The sequence below is a fragment of the Myotis yumanensis genome, unplaced genomic scaffold (assembly GCF_028538775.1).
Source record: "Myotis yumanensis isolate MYYU_CA2020_CCGP unplaced genomic scaffold, mMyoYum1.0.hap1 SCAF_1, whole genome shotgun sequence".
NCBI lineage: Eukaryota > Metazoa > Chordata > Mammalia > Chiroptera > Vespertilionidae > Myotis > Myotis yumanensis.
In genome coordinates this window covers 62866211-62880201 of record NW_027223752.1, presented here as the reverse complement: position 1 = coordinate 62880201, position 13991 = coordinate 62866211, and the positions used below count along the sequence as shown (strand labels likewise).

The 13991-nt window shown below is 39.0% G+C and overlaps 1 protein-coding gene across 3 annotated transcripts in view; it reads right to left on the bottom strand.

The window, feature by feature from the left end:
- Positions 1-13991, bottom strand: part of DMXL2 (Dmx like 2) — a 156388-nt gene that overhangs the window by 93117 nt on the left and 49280 nt on the right. The gene's annotated exons all lie outside the window — the stretch shown is intronic.

Below are 13991 nucleotides of genomic sequence, written 5' to 3'. Positions count from 1 at the left end.
CTTTCCTTTTTCAAGAGATCTGTAAGGGTGAAACAAACCCTTTTTAAATGTGAATTGTTTCCTACTCTAAGTCACGAATCAGCAAACTTTTCCTATAAAGGGCCAGAGAGTAGTCTTTGTGGACCATACAGCCTCTGACACAAGTTCTTCTTGATTTTTTCTTACAACCTTTAAAAATATAAAACCAAGCTTGGTGCATGGGCCACAGTTTTCTGATCTTTACTCCAAATGACAAGAAAGCATTTAGGCAGTTGTAAGGAATCACCTCCATGCCTACATAAGATATTTGCAGGTATAACAACAGTCACTGACTTTATCATTTTACTTAGTTCTAACAATTTTATTATAGGCCTATATAATTATATCTTATTTAACATACTATCTACTTTATAGTGCTTTATCCTTAATGTAGAAAGTGCATTAAGGAAAATAATAAAATTTTATCATTTATGCAAAAATATCAATCTCTAAGAAACAATGAGATTATGTATTCCTGAAAAGTGTGTATAGGTCCAAATATTTTTACCTGGACTAGATAAACACCTCTGTTTTTTTCCTTCTTGGTACTCATTCTCAATTTACAATGCATAATTTATGTTTCCAATAATGTTTCATTTGGATATTTGAATTATACAGTGAATCTCTTTTAGTGCTTACTCCAAGACAACCACTTAACAATGACTGTACTAAATGCTTTCCTCCAAATACCTTCTTCACCTTAGCATGATTTTCATCTAACCAAATTTACTGCACAATCTATGGCAGTGATGGCGAACCTTTTGAGCTCGGCGTGTCAGCATTTTGAAAAACCCTAATTTAAACTCTGATGCCGTGTCACATATAGAAGTTTTTTGATATTTGCAACCATAGTAAGACAAAGACTTATATTTTTGATATTTATTTTATATATTTAAATGCCATTTAACAAAGAAAAATCAACCAAAAAAATGAGTTCGCGTGTCACCTCTGACACGCGTGTCATAGATTCGCCATCACTGATCCATGGCAATGGTTTCAGACTATGTACCATAAAAGCCATAGAGGTAGCTCAGAGCCCCTCAGGAGTCATAAAGGATAGAGAGAGGACCTACCAAGTGGGTACTATTTTACCCTTTCCCATTCCCACCAGCCTCCCCACTTTCATCTGTTACTGCCTAAAATTCAAAAACCACACAGAAGTCAAGTAGAGATCATTAACAGAAAGATAGCTAGAAAGTTCCCAAATATTTAAAACTAAAGAAGACACTTCTATATTACAAGAGAAGTTTTAAAATATGTTGAACTAAAAGAAATTTAAAGCAAAATATCAAAATTTGGGGCTTGCAGCTACATTAGTGCTTAGAAGGAAATGTGTCAAAAAAGAATAGTCTTAAATCTATGGTCTAAGCTTCTACTGCAAGCAACAAGTAAAAGAGCAAAGTGAACCCACAGTAAGCACATGTAAGGAAAAACAGAAACTAATGAAATAAAATTTTAAAATATAAAGAAATCCACAAATTCAAAGCTTTTTTTAAAAAATCAATAAAATTAATAATCTTCTATCTAGAGTAATCAAAAATAATATTTAGAGATAAAACACAAATTACCATTATCAAGAATGAAAGAGAGGACATGACTACAGATCCTACAAACATGAAAAGAATGATGAGGTGATATTTTGAACAATTTTATCCCAATAAATTAAACAATTTAGGTTAAATGGACAAATTCCTTGAAAGACAACTTTAAAAATTAACCAAAGAAATACGAAACCTGAATGGCTCTATATCTATTATAAAGATGCTGAATTCACAATCTGAGATCTTCCCATTTAAAAAAAACAAAAACACAAAACTAAAGCTACAACTAAAACCCTAGGCCCAAATGGTTTCATTAATTTTACCAGACATTTGCCTATCTACACAAATTGTTTCAGAAAATTGAGGAAAAGGACTTACTGTGTAAGACTATTTTAGATTCAAACATCTTTAAGAAATTATTAGTAAATCTAATCCAGCAGTATATTTAAAAAGAAATCATAACCAAGTGGAGTTTATTCTAGCAAAGCAAGGAGGGTTTAACATTTGAAAAATAATCACTGTTATTCACCATATTAACAAAATAAAAAGAAAGCCTATATATTTATCTCAAAACAGTTGACCCTTCAACAACATGGGGGTTACAGGGGCCAAAACACCCCTAACACCCAGTGATCCCACTTCTAGGAATATATCCCAAGAAACTAGAAACACCAATCAGAAAGGATATGTGCACCCCTATGTTCATAGCAGCACAATTCACCATAGCTAAGATTTGGAAACAGCCTAAGTGCCCATCAGCAGATGAGTGGATTAAAAAACTGTGGTACATCTACACAATGGAATACTATGCTGCGGTAAAAAAGAAGGAACTCTTACCATTTGAAACAGCATGGATGGAACTGGAGAGCATTATGCTGAGCGAAATAAACCAGTCAGAGAAAGATAAATATCACATGACCTCACTCATTGTGGAATATAATGTACAACATAGAAGCATTGATCAGACCATCAAACCTCAGAGGGAAGGTAGGGGAGTAAGGGGGAGAGATCAACCAAAGGACTTGTATGCATGCATATAAGCCTAACCAATGGACACAGACAACAGGGGGTGAGGGCATGAGTGGGAGTGTGGGAGGAAGGGAGGGGAATGGGGGGAGATAAGGACACATATGTAATACCTTAATCAATAAAGAAAAAAATTAAAATAAAAAAATGTATATAACTTTTGACTCCCCCAAAACTTCAGTTGTTCCTCGGTAACTGTGAAATATTGGTTCCAATAGTATATTGAAAATATACTATTTTCAATCTGCAGTTCATTGAATCTGTGGAGGTGAAACCCAGGAATAAAAAGGACCAACTGTGTACTTATTGAAAAAACTTCACATATAAATAGACCCACAAAGTTCAAACCCATGTTGTTCAAGAATCAACTATCCTATATAATAAAACCCTAATATGCAAATCAACCGAACGGCAGAATGACCAGTCAATATGACACACACTGACCACCAGGGGGCAGATGCTCAATGCAGGAGTGTCTGCTCCCAGACAGGGAGGCAACTGCCGATGGCAATTGGGGGGCAGGGCAGGGCCGGCCAGTGGGCGGCGCCAGGCCGCCAGCCAAGGCAGGTGTCAGTGGGGGCCCTCCGATAGCCTCGCCCACCAGTCACCCCACAGATCACCCTGATTCCCGGCCAGGCCTAGGGACCCTATCCTAGACATTGGGAACAGTCTCTTAGATTTAAAAATTAAAACCTGGCAAGGCTACTCTAACAATGAAAAAACAGGATGATGCAGCAATGATATGCATGGACTCTGGCTTGCACATTTTGTGGTCAGCCCTGATTCTGACACATAACTGTGTGACAAAGCCAATTACTTTACTTCTCTCTGCTTCAGTTTTTCCACCCATAAGATGGAGAAAATGGTACTACTGCCTCAGAAGGATCATGTTATGTACTACTTTTTATAATCAGGGCAAAAAATGTAGCTGCCCATACAACAGCAAGATGCCTTTCATCTGTATGAAAAGCATGGTCACTGTGCATGCAGCGTCCTGAATTGTGAGAGGGATGTCCAACTGCCAGTTTAGGCCTGACATCCCCCTAGGGGTCCCAGATTGCAAGAGGATGCAGGCCAGGCTGAAGGACGCCCCCCAGCCCCGGGCACGAATTTCCTGCACCAGGCCTCTAGTATATGTAGAAAAAGCATGTGACAAAAGTAAACACTAATTTATAAAGGAAAAAAGTTCTCAGCAAAAGGAACAGAAAGGAACATTCTCAATTTGTTCAAGTACATCTACAACTTACATATAATTGTGAAACACTGAAAGCTTTTCCCATAAAGTCAGGAGCAATACAAGGATGTCTGCTCTATCAATTCTATTCAACACTGTACTACAGGTTAGAACGTGAAATAAATTGGGTAAGGGGGGGGGGGGGCGGGAATGAAAGGCATATGGATTAGAAAGGAAGAGTGAAATTGTCTTTATTCAAAAAATCCTAAGGAATCTACCAAAAAAGCCTAAAACTGATATGCAAGGTCATAAGACTAAAGATCCAAATTCAAATATAAATTCTATCTGTCTATATATATAAAAGCCTAAGTGACCGAATGACTGGATGTTTGGCTGGTTGCTATGATGTGCACTGACCACCAGAGGGCAGATGCTAAATGCAGGAGCTGCCCCTGGTGGTCAGTGCGCTCCCACAGCCAACCTCCCGCAGCTGGCCAACCTCCCGCAGTCTCTCCTCCTGGCCAGCCAGCCCCGATCAGCCCCAGTCGGGACTGGGTGAGATGGCCCCAATCGGCCCAATTGCTGGCCAGGCTGAGGGACCTCACCTGTGCATGAATTCATGCACCGGGCCTCTAGTTTCTCTACATTAACAATAACTGGAAATGTAACTTGTTTAAATACATTTTACATTAGAAAAATAAACTTAATAAGTTGTGTACAAGATTTGTACAGTGAAAACTAAAGAACATTACTAAGAGAAAGAAAATCTAAATAAATATGAATCTGAAGACCAAATGTACTGATGTCAATTCTTCCCAAACTGATCTACAAAGAGCCAATGTAAATGTAATAAAAAATCAAAAACTGACACGCTTACTCTAAAATTTGTATGTTAAATTGAAGGACCAATACTACCAAAGGCATTTTGAAAAAAAGAGTTACAGGACTTACACTACCCAATTTCAAAACTTACTACAAAGCTATAGTAATCAAGACAGCATATTATTAGCATGAGGATAGATATACAGATCAATGGAACAAAACAGAAAGGCCAGAACAGATCCACACACTTATTAAAAAAAAATGGTTTTCAAGAAAGTTAAAGATAATTCAATAGAGAATGGCACTTTTTCAAAAAATGTCACTGTAGTATCTTGATATTCATTTGGAAAAAAATTAACCTCACATCAAATACAAAAAACTACCTCAAAATATAAAACTCAAAATCATAAAGCTTCTAAAAGAAAGCATAATATGATATCTTTGTGACTCTTGAGGTATACAAAAGTTTCTTAGATCTAGAACACAAAAAAACACAAACCAATACAAAAAATTAATAAGCTAGACCTCTTCAAAATTAAAAACTTCTGTATGACAAACACTGTTTAAAAAAATAAAAAGACAAGTCACAGATTGAAGAAAACATCTGCAATGAATTGATCTTTCAATTATACAAGAATATACAACGCCGAAACCCGTTTGGCTCAGTGGATAGAGTGTCGGCCTGCAGACTGAAGGGTCCCAGGTTCGATTCCGGTCAGGGGCATGTACCTGGGTTGCAGGCACATCCCCAGTAGGAGATGTGCAGGAGGCAGCTGATCGATGTTTCTCTCTCATCGATGTTTCTGGCTCTCTATCTCTCTCCCTTCCTCTCTGTGGAAAATCAATAAAATATATTTTTTTTTAAAAAGAATATACAAAAAAACTCTTACAACCCAATAATAATGAGGAAACTAACCCAATTTTTTTAATGGGCAAAAGATAAATAAGCACTTTACCACAGAAATTATACAAATAGCCAGTAAACACATGCTCATCATCACTAGAAGTCAGGGAAATGCATACTAAAACCATAAGAAGACACCACTACATGACTATTAGAGTGGCTAATGTTAAAAAGGCTGATGATGCCCTGGCTGGGTGGCTCAATTGGTTGGAGTGCCTTCCTGTACACCAAAAAGGTTCAGGTTCAATTCCCTGTTAGGGTCCATAACTAGGCTGTGGGTTCAATCCCCAGTCAGGTAGCACACAGGAGGCAACAGATCGATGTTTCTTTCTCTCTTTCTTTCTCTCTCTCTCTCTCTCTCTCTCTCTCTCTCTCCCTTCTTCTCTCTCTCTAAAATCAATAAAAACATATCTTCAGGTAAGGATTTAAAAAAAAAAAGGCTGATGATACCAATTGTTGGGAAGAAAGTAGAGCAACTAAAATTATTCCACTGCTGGTAGAAATGCAAATGATAAAACGTTAGAAGGGTTTGGCACTTTTTTGTAAAGTACCATATGACCACCAATTCCCCTGGTAGGATTTTTTTACCCATGAGAAACGAAAGCAAATACATCCAGAAGATTTTCAAGTAAATGATCATAGTAGCTTTATTCATTTTAGACTAAAGCTCCAAACAACCCAAATGTCCTTCAAAAGGTAAATGGATAGCCCTGGCCAGTTTGCTTAGTGGTTAGAGTGTCTGCCTTGGAACGAAGAGTCTTCAGTTCAATTCCCTGTCAAGGGCATGTACCTCAGTTGCAGGTTCAATTCCAGGCTCCTGGTCAGGGCTCAAGCAGGAGGCAACCAATCGATGTGTCTCTCTCACATGGATGTTTCTTTCTCTCTTACCCCCTGCCCCCAGCCCTTCCTCTTTCTCTAAAAATTAATGGGAAAAATATCTTCACTCCTCAGGTGAGGATGAGAAAAAAAGGTAAATGGATAAACAAACTGTGATATCTATACTAATAATAGACAAATATGTAAACTGATTGTCCCTCTATGATGCCCACAGCCAATCAGGAGTGAGTATGCAAATTAACCCAACAAAGATGGAGGGCCTGTGGGCAGTGCGCACACGCACAGGCACTGAGTGGCCGGGGGGCGTTCTCGCCCCCCAGCTGCTCCGGGTCTACACGCACAGGCACCGAGCAGCTGGGGTCCCAGTGACGCCACCTGAGTGTCTGGTCCTATAAGCCCGGCCTAGGGGTGGCTGAAGTTCCTAGCCTTTTTGTTTCTGCAGCCCCAGGACTGGAAGTGAAAACCAAGAGCGCAGGGAGCACCAGGAATGCTGGGAATTGTAGTTCTGGTGGCAGACGCGTTGCACGATCTCCTAGACCAGCCGTGGGCAAACTACGGCCCGCGGGCCAGATCCGGCCCATTTGAAATGAATAAAACTAAAAAAAAAAAAGACCGTACCATTTTATGTAATGATGTTTACTTTGAATTTATATTAGTTCACACAAACACTCCATCCATGCTTTTGTTCCGGCCCTCCGGTCCAGTTTAAGAACCCATTGTGGCCCTTGAGTCAAAAAGTTTGCCCACCCCTGTCCTAGACACTAGAGCAAAGTGGGCCTGGAGCAAGTTACTATTGCGGGTGGAGGATGGAGGGAAAGCAAAGGTGAGAGACATAAGTAAAGTCAGAGTGTCTAGGAAAAATTGAAAGGAAGATATCCTGCAACTTCTAGAAAATCTCCTCCACCAATGGAGCAAAGAAAAAAAAAGACCTCTATTATTCTGTGAGCACTAAACCAAACTGGGTTGGGGTCTCAGACAATTCGTTCATATGATTGCAAAGACAGACAGAAACTCCCGGATTGGAGAGGGCTCCCCTGAGGGTTCCCAGATTGGAGAGGGTGCAGGTCGGGCTAAGGGACCCACCCTCCGTGCACAAATTTCGTGCATCGAGCCCCTAGTATTTATATAATAGAATATAACTCAGCAATAAAAAGAACTACTGATGCACAGAACATGGATGAATCTAAAACTACAGTAACTGCAAGAAGTGAGACACACAAGAATACAAACTATATAATTTCATTTATATAAAACTATAGAGAAGACCAATCCTATAAAATAAAGAGGTAATATGCAAATTAACCCTCACACCCTCACAAGATCGCTGCCTACAACCAGGCTGGGGGGGGGAGGGGGAGTAGTGCGGGATGACCAAATGACTGAACAAGCAGGCTGCGTGGGGCGACCAGGCCAGCAGGGGGGTGAGGGATGAGCAAACGACTAAACAGCAGGCTGCATGGGGCAACCAGGCCAGCGGTGGGGCTGTGAGGGGTGACCAGGCTGGCGGGGGGGACAGTTGGGGGCAACCAGCCCAGCATGGAGGGCAGTTAGGGGCAACCAGGTTGGCAGGATGGTGCAATTGGGGGCAACCAGGCCGGCAGGGGGGGCAGTTGGAGGTGATTAGGCTGGCAGGGGGGGCAGTTAGGGGTGATCAGGCCAGCACGCAGAGGCAGGGAGGGGTGATCAGGCAGCAGTGGGAGCAGTTAGGAGCAACCAGGCAGGCAGGCAGGTGAGCGATTAGGAGCCAGCAGTCCAGGATTGTGAGAGGGATGTCCTGGATTGGAGAGGATGCAGGCTGGACTGAGGGAACCCTCCTCCCCCGTTCACGAATTCCGTGCACCGGGCCTCTAGTCAATCAATAATGATAGAAAACAGAGTAGCTATTTGCAGACACTAGGGATGAAAGTGGATTAATTTGGGATAAAAGGAAACCATCTGAGATGATGGAAATGTCCTATAACTTGATGGTGGTGGTGATAATGTGGATCTATAAATTTGTCAAAACTTACTGGGCTATACGCTTTATGCTAATTTTACCTCAATAAAATTCATTATAAAAAGGAAATAGCACAAGATTAATGTAAGGATGTTCATTTTAATAGCAATAGAAAAAATTGGAGCCTGAATGTTCATTGATAGTTGTGTGGTTAAACTAAATTATGGTACATTCATTCATACAATGGAAAATTACATCACCTTTAGAATACAGATATACTGACATAGCAATCACCTATATATAACATATTAAATGAAGAAATCAGCTTAAAGAATATGATTTCATTGCAGTATGCATGAACACACACACACCAGCATCTGGTTTACAAAGGCATCAAAATGTCTGAAAGAACCTATATTAAATAGAAAACTGGCCATTTTTCTATTCGCGATAGGGCTTTTTTTAGTAGAGGATTTTCATTTTCTTTGCATGTTTTTGTAATAAATCATATTATGGTTGTTGTTTTTAAGTAAAAATACTTACATTTGAAGGGAGACTGGGAGTTGATAAGCTAATCATGAAATAAGCAAAACACAATCTAAGAACAGAGAAGCATTCTCAAGAGGAGAAAAAGTTTCTGGGAACATTCTAAAGCAGTGGTTCTCAACCTGTGGGTCGCGACCCCTTTGGCAGTTGAATGACCTTTTCACAGGGGTCGCCTAAGACCATCCTACATATCAGATATTTACATTACGATTCGTAACAGTAGCAACATTACAGTTATGAAGTAGCAACGAAAATAATTTTAATGTTGGGTCACAACATAAGGAACTGTATTTAAAGGACCAGAAGGTTGAGAACCACTGTAAGCCTTTTCCTTCCCTTGCTGACAAAATTACCTCCCCAAAAATTCTTCTTATTCTGGCCCTTAGAAAGCCCACTTTTTTACTCAAAAGAGTAATCCTCTATTAAAGAAAAACATTTCTGGTGCAAACAATATTTTAAATTACTTTCAAATTTTACAAAATAACCAACTGTTACAAAGTGTTCAGATATAAACGTTATAAAGATAACAGAATTTAAATAAACACCTAGCAAGCAAAATAATTCTTGACCCAAAGATTTAATCATATATCTTGTGAAGATAAAAGTTTCTTTTTTTTTTTTTTAAATATATTTTATTGATTTTTTACAGAGAGGAAGGGAGAGAGATAGAGAGTTAGAAACATGGATGAGAGAGAAACATCCATCAGCTGCCTCCCGCACACCTCCTACTGGGGATGTGCCCGCAACCCAGGTACATGCCCTTGACCGGAATCGAACCTGGGACCTTTCAGTCCGCAGGCCGACGCTCTATCCACTGAGCCAAACTGGTTTCGGTGGATAAAAGTTTCTTTAATAAGTAAAACTTTACGCTCAGATAAAAAGTTAAAATACTCTTAAGCCCAAGAAAAATTTAATTTATCACACTTATAAAAAATAGATCTTACCACTGAAAGTGCTCAATGAACTGTAATATTAAAAATCCTGAAGGTAACTGGATTTGAGTCTCACAACATGAACTGAAACCCTGTCATATGTGGTGGAGGCGGTGGAAAATGCCTTCTAGTGGTAGATCACACAGTTACCATCTGTTTCAGCAAATCAGACAAATTTGGCTTTATTAACAGAAGCAGAACAGATTGTGGGGGGGTGGAGAGAATGCCAACATTACAGAGTTAGTTTCTGTTCTCTTAATCAAGAGGATCTTAATTAGATGTGGTATCTTATAAGAAATGTGAGGAAATAAGTTTTTTAAATCCATGACACATTTTATGAATTCCCAAAGGATCTTTACAAGTAAGGCATTCTTATCTTTCCGTAAATATTATGAAACACTTAGTCTTAGGAGAATTGGATAAAAGAATCTAGGTAAACATAACTAATACAATGAAAAAAAAATCAATTGCTAAGGTTGTGTGCCATAAAAATTTTTTAAAAAAAGAAGACGGAGTATACAAACAGAACTGCCTTTAAGATACTTAAAATCCACATAGATTTTAAGATTTATTAATGTGGACACTAAGGAATAAAAATTTAAGAAATAAAAGTATTTTTTTCACTCTTTAAATTTTATTTTTTATGCACTAGTGTGAGGCCCCTGCCATCAAAAAAGCACTGATGGACAGCCTCACAGATCATTTTATTTATTGTTTCTTTGATTGTCAGCCCTCTGTGCCTCTAAACCTAGAAAGCAACTTGAGCAAGTGTTTAAAATTTGAAGAATAGTGACATTTTTAAGGTTTGTAAAATAAAAATACTCTGTCTGTATAAGTTAGATTAATATATTGTGTAAATGTGGGATCCAAGATGACATTTTTAACCTGCTTATGAACAGGCATTAATTGAGTCAGATAAAAATAAAAAATAAAAAACTTCTTCCACAGAATAGCTAATAAGATAGGTTAGTCAAGTTGGTGATGCCTATTTCTAAGTGATTTATGCATTATTAATAAAATTACAGGAATAAAAAAAATGATGCTTAAAATCTAGTTGCCCCATTTAAAAGGATGTGCTTTTAGTCTCATTATTTATTTTTGTTGGAAGTACAAAGAATTCTTTCAGATTCATTAAGGATAAAAGTTCAAATATTCAGAAGATATTCAGACAATGAATACCGACCGTCTTTCACGAGTAATTAACTGTTTTTAAAGTACCTCCCAAAGACCTCAGCTTCTTCCTATGGCCTCTAAGATCACTACAATCCTATGATTCTAAAAATGGTTATATTTATATTTTAACTTGTGCCAAACAGGTAACCTATCCTATTTACACAAGTTCACACTGTTCTCCCGTGTATTCTAGATCGAGGTCGCCAATCTTTCAGACCTCATGGACCACCAGTGGTCCACGGACCAACGGTTGGCAACCGCTGTTCAAGATCATTTGACAGAATTATAACTATTTTCTCCTTGAAATTTTTTCCCTGCTGACTTTCCTTTGTAGTGGGCCTGCCTCTCAGCATCCTTTGTACGCTTCTCGCCAGTTTTTCCCCACTTTTGATTTTCAGGGATTCTGGGACTTCATCCTGAGCCCCACTCTCTTTTCCGTCACACATTTTCTCCCTAATTTCACCAGGACCAATAACTTTAAGCACTGTCTTTTGGCTAATGAATTAAACTCTATCTCTAACTCTGACCTCTCCAGGAAAGTCCCACTTACATCCTACCTGGAAGCATCTGAAACTTTGACGTAGTCACTATACTCCAGCTTTCTGTTGTTCTTTAATAACCCTACTAATTCCTAGGTCAGAGCACTTGCACTTGGTGTTCCCTTGGCCAAAAGTACTCTTTCCTCTGAACGTCACAGTTTCCTTCTTCCTAGTATTCAGTTCTCAGTTTAAAGTTATTTCCCCAGAAAAACCTCTGTAAAGGTCACCGACACCACCCTGGCTGGTTTGGCTCAGTGGATAGAGCCTCAGCCTGCAGACTGAAGGGTCCCAGGTTCGATTCCAGTCAAGGGCACATACCCAGGTTGTGGGCTCAATCCCCAGTGGGGGAGAGGGGTGCAGGAGGCAGCTGATCAATGATTCTCTCTCATTATTGATGTTTCTATCTCTCCCTCCCTCTCCCTTCCTCTCTGAAATCAATAAAAGTTAAAAAAAAAAAAAAAAAAAAGATCTCCATCGTTTACAGACATCAAGTCACACTATATCATCCTGTGTTAATTTTCTGGATAGCACTTATTAATATACAATATTTTCTGTCTTTCCTCAAGTTACGTTGCATGAGGACAGGAACCTTGTCTGTCCTCTTCATCAGGAGGTTGCACATAGAACAGTTCCAGATACGTGGTGGAGCTCAAAAAAATACTTGCCAAACACATGAAGGTTAATTTCAGGTAAAATTTCAAATTAGTTTTCCCTAAAAAAATGAGCTACCAAGTAGAGAGAGGCAAAGTATATATACATATAAGTATATATTGCATATTAGGAGTCTATCATGATGTAAATACAACTGTGATAGATTCTTGTATCCTTGCAAATATAGATTGCTAGAATTCTGAAATACATTTTCTTAGACAAGTTAGTTCCATGATAAAGAGGATATCATATGATATATATGTCAAAGTACATCTTTTAAGGAAAATGTAAGTGTATACAATACCTGCCTGTAATCATAGTGCCCACTAATGTTATTTGGAAGAGGGTAGGAACACATGCTTCAAATGATACACGACAGCATGCACAACAATGTCAAAGCTGGTGTCAGAGCAATGACTAACCAGGAGTATTATAAAGCTGCATTCCAGTATGAATCTAGAATAGCTTTCTGGGCACACTGATTGTTCCTATACTAAATCATCATGGTTTACCTACTATGGACTCATTAAGTCAAAGAATGACTAACTTTACTAATCACTCATGAGCATATGGTAACCCTAAGGAATATGAGCAAAAAAGAACAAATTTGTAGGCAAGCGTTTTTCACGGTAAAGTTTTAATAGTAATGGGATACTAGTTTTTAAAGATTAGCCGAAACCGGTTTGGCTCAGTGGATAGAGCGTCGGCCTGCGGACTGAAAGGTCCCAGGTTCGATTCCGGTCAAGGGCATGTACCTGGGTTGCGGGCACATTCCCAGTAGGAGATGTGCAGGAGGCAGCTGATTGATGTTTCTCTCTCATCGATGTTTCTAACTCTCTATCTCTCTCCTTTCCTCTCTGTAAAAAATCAATAAAATATATTTTAAAAAAAAGATGCTTTAAAAAAAAATAAATAAAATAAAGATTAAAGGTGACTGCCTAGTTTTTTCCTATAATTCTCCTAACAGTTTTAGCTTTATTAACCTCGCTTTTCAGACTTAGTGAAAAATTCTTCCTGTAGCTCTACATTCTATCCAATTTTTTAATTTGTAGGTGACTGAACTGGCTTATCAAAATTTTCAGTGTTTGTTTTTAAAATCTAATTTAATTTTTTTCTTCTAATTTATTTACTTTAGTCTGTATTTTCTACTTTTTTCCTTTGGCTCCTTACTTTCTGCCTTGCCAAATTGTTTAGGTAGCTTTATATTAGTGAGGGGGAGGAGGAGGGCAAGGAAAGCAAGTGGGGAGAGGGGGAATCAGAGGTAGAGAAGAAGAGGAACAGGGAGAGGAGAGGAAGCCCACGTGACAAGGAACTGCAGGCAGCCTCAGGCCTGAAGGAGGCTCCAGCCAACAGCCAGCAAAAGGCCAAGTCCTCACTCATACAAAGAAATAAATTCTGCCAACAACCTGAGTGAGTATGGAAGAGTATTCTACCCTAGACAAGCCTCAGGGTTAAGAATTCAGCCCAGCTGACACCTTTGTTGCAGCCTTTGGAGACCCTGATCATAGCACCCAGCTAAGCCATGCCCAGACACCTAACCCAGAAAAACTCAGATAATGTGTGGTTTTAATCTTTTAAATTTGTGGTAATTTGTGCCATAACAAAAAACTAATACAGACTCCTAGTGATAAATGCTACAAGTTAAAATTAAGGTAGTCAAAGGGAACAGAACGTACAGAGAGAGACAGAATGCAATTTTAAAGGGGGTGCTTAGGACCCTAGCTGGTTTGGCTCAGTGGAGTGTTGGCCTGCAGATTGAAGGGTCTCAGGTTCGATTCCAGTCAAGGGCACGCAGGAGGCAGCCAATCAATTATTCTCTCTCATCATTGATGTCTCTCTCTCTCTCTCTTCCTCACCCTTCCTCTCTGAAATCAATAAAATCATATCAAAAA